General features: G+C 47.7%; 1 non-coding gene across 1 annotated transcript; it reads left to right on the forward strand.

Moving 5' to 3' along the window:
- Positions 1-3,604: 3,604 nt before the first annotated feature.
- On the forward strand, positions 3,605-3,746 carry LOC116885037. The gene has a single exon (XR_004385924.1). It is a non-coding gene; the product is annotated as a small nucleolar RNA SNORA48 (small nucleolar RNA).

Raw genomic sequence — 3,746 nt, forward strand, 5'->3', positions numbered from 1 at the left:
GCCACGTCGCCGACACGCCCCGACACGCCCCTCGGCCGGCCTCCACCGGGCCGCCCCACACCCACCCAGAACTGGCCCGGGTGCACCGCCGCCCACGTCGTTCTGTCCCCACCCCCCTCCCAGCGGGACAGTGATCAAAGCTTTCCGCGTACTGGGCAGGAGAAGGGCAGCGAGTTACTTGCGGGTTTTCCTCTTAAATACTGGTAATGCACATTGTTTTATAAATAAAAAAAAAAAAAAAAAGCGAAAGTCCGGGACTAACTTCTTATCATACAGGCACCTGGAACAATTATTGTCCAATAATCCAACCACGTAGGTTAAAGAAACCAATGAATGAAGCGATAAAAAATTTACAATCAGAAATCTTAATTCGGATCTAAAGACCCCTTGTTCTGCAGCATTCCCTTGTATAACCCAACTACTCTCCATATTTCCATGTCTAAAACGGGAACTATAATGTCCAACTCCGGTTAACAGAGTCAAATAAAATAAGATGGACGGAAAGCCTTTTCAGCCGCCTACTGTTCAATACACGGAAGGTGGCGGCAGCTTTTGTTGTAGCTGGAACTTCTCCTACGGGGATTTATTCACAGATTTGACGTTGATGCGTCTCTTGATCTTGGCAGGTTTAGAGGCTGCAATGCTTTCCTGAAAACTAATACTATTTAGCAGTTCCGTGGCTGTAAATCGGGCTCTGTAGCTACAGTGGGTTGCCTCTGTTACCTTATCCACTCAGAATGTGTGTGGGTGGCCTTCCGGGTGGCTCTTGGGTGTTGTTTGGGATGGTGCTGAAAGTAGATACCGTCCTCGTCCCCTTAGCTCGCACCCTTAGTAGCTATAAGGTATGTTGATTTCTTCATTCGTTTAGCAAATATTAATTAATGCCTGCAGTGCGCCGAGCAGCGAACAAGACGGACGAGGTCGTTCTTAATGTGCGGCTTTCCTTCGAATAACAAAAAGCCCATGAGCTGGAAAATTAGCAGGACAGCACAGAGTGATGTAACATGCACCATAATTTCACACTTAGGGGGTGGGGTAAAAAAATGCAAGGCTTCGTGTCAGACATGAGATTCCAACAGAAACTTATCCCCAAGTAGGCTGTGGATATCTAGACAGAAGGAAGAGCACAAAGAGAGCTGGGGGAAGGTGTGTGCTTTGTCAAGGAGGAAGTCAGAGGCTGGTAAGAGTAAGGACAGAGAGGACCTGACCCAAGTCAAACCCGGCCTGCAGGCCATGGCGAAGCCTATGGGTTCAGTTCTGTATGAAATGGGAAGCCAGTGGATTGGGATGGGCAGAGATGACAAGCTTTTATTTCAGTTTTACATCACACGCTGATCACCATGTGCCTGTAGTACACAGAGATGGCAAGATAGCCAGTAGAGGGACAGTGGTGGCTTAGACTGTGAGGGTGGTGTGTAGGCTAGATGTGTCTTGAAAATCAAGCTGCTCTAATTTCCTGATGGCTTAGGTTTGGAACCTGTTCATTTCCTGAGTCTGTCCTAACAAGTGGCAGTGGTTAAACCCAACAGATTTTATACAGAAGCCAGTGCCCCGAGACCAATATGTCAGCAGGGCCACTCTCTATGACTTAGGGGAGAATCCCTTATGTCCCTTCCAGTCTCTCTGCTAGCGGCGGTGTTTCTGAGCTTGTACCAACTTAACCCCAGTCACTGTCCCTGGGTTTATGTGGCCACTTTTCTTCCCGTGGCTCTGTAGGCTCAAATCTCCTTCTTTGTCTGTAAATATATTTGTCATTGCGTTGAGGATCCAGCCTAAGTCTAAAGACACCTGGGAATCTTACAGAGAACTTCCTTACAAATAAGGTCACAGATAGACATACGAGGGAGGGAGGGTCACTATTCGACTGACTATATAGACAAAGAGGCAGAAATGAATGAAAAACATAGGATTGTAAGATAGATTTTGAAGCTTTCAATCTTGAGTGACATTTCTAATATAATATAATCATTACTTTTTGGTTGCTATGGCCATACATCCCTGACAAGAATCAATGTAAGGGAGAAAGAAAGAAAGGGTGCGTTGTGTTTTAAGATTAAGGATTCAGACTATCTTTTCAGGCAAGGCATATGGCAAGAGACTGCTTCCGCAAGTCACACTATGCCCCAATCAGGAAGACAAAATAGGAATTAGGGCCATACTAAGGAACCTGAAGGCCCTCCACAGTGACCCACTTCCTCGGGCTAGGTGCCACCTCAAGGTCTTCCCCAACTACAAATATGTGTTCACACAGAGAAGCCTATGAGGGACATTTGACATTCAAATCATGATAAAAGGTATCCTTTTCACCTGAACTCCCTGATGAGTGTGTGTGGCCAGCATCGTTATTCTAAAGTTATAAACACAGAAATCTCAAGCCTTTCAGGATTGCACGGAGAGCTGGAATTGAAACCCAGACTTCGTGGATGCTACCCCAACTACGGGTTTACTTTTAGGATGGTAAAGAAAATAAAATGTGTTCTTAAATGGGCAGACAATGAGGGGGATCAGCAGACAATTACAACTTAAGGAAAAAACAAGACACCACTGTGGCGGTTAGTTCTTGTCAACTTCACACAACCTAGGGTCACTGGGACGAGGGAACCTCAGTTAAGAGTGACCTCCATCAAACTGCCCTGTGGGCATGTCTGTGGATCATTTTCTTGGTCAGTGATTGGTGTAGGGTGGCCTAGCCCACTGTGGGTTGTATAAGAGATCAAACTGAGTACGCCTATAAGCAGGATTCCTCAGTCTCTGCCGTAGTTCCTACCTCCAGTTTCCAGCCTTGAGTTCTTAAAAAGCAATGTGGTTCAATGTTTCCACCTCATCACTTTTGGTGTCAGAACACCCCTCAGAGAGGCAAAATGCAGAGGCTCTGGGCTCTGTTCCTTTCTGCCTATTGGGGTGCCAGGCTCGTAAGATGCCTCCACAGCGCTCAGGGGAGACAGAACGCAGTCTAGGATAGGATCCTAGCCCGTGTTGAAACAGCGTGGGCTGGGATGAAGGCTGTGGTTCTCAAACTCCTGGGTACCCAGATGCTGCTGGGAGCCAGAAAGAGTTGAGAACAGAGTGGTAGTGGGGGCCCAAGAGCCTGAGATGAGCCCAAGGCAGGGAGAGGGGGACTCAGCTCAGAGTGAGTGCCAGGAATGCAGAGGCCTTCTGTGGGAAACTTAGGTGTGGTTCTGTATGGTGAAGACCTCCACCAATGGTGGTCCTTGATAAGAGAGACAGTCCTTGCTAGTCCAAACTATTTATTCATGGAGGAAAAGAATGTATATGACTTACTCAGGGTGAATCAGAGATTAAATACCTTTTGCAGGAAGGAATGCCTGGGAAGAGAAACTTATTGGCTAAACCCTTGGGGCCTATCTAGATACCTCATTAGCATGCAGAGCTCCAGGCTCTATGCCACCAGTTGTCATTGTCTATGTGACAGTTGTCATGGTTCTCTCAGTGGGGTGTCGTGGTCCTGTGCTCCAGGACAGGAATCGGGTCGGGAGCTAGTGAACTCCTGCCACTCTCAAGTAAGAATCCAGGGTTCTACCACCTCACCAGTTCATCTGTCTGGCAGCAAGGTCCACTGTCCCACGGGCAAACCCCTCCCACACACCCCTCAGCAGTGGGCAGAGACACCTCGTTAGTGGCGCCGTTCTTCTATCAGTCAGGGGCAGAGCAGACAGTAGCTCTTGTTTATCCTAGCTTGATGCCTGGCTTGGGGACCAAAGCTGTTTTATGCCTAGGACTCATAA

Source organism: Rattus rattus, chromosome 15 (assembly GCF_011064425.1).
Source record: "Rattus rattus isolate New Zealand chromosome 15, Rrattus_CSIRO_v1, whole genome shotgun sequence".
Lineage (NCBI taxonomy): Eukaryota > Metazoa > Chordata > Mammalia > Rodentia > Muridae > Rattus > Rattus rattus.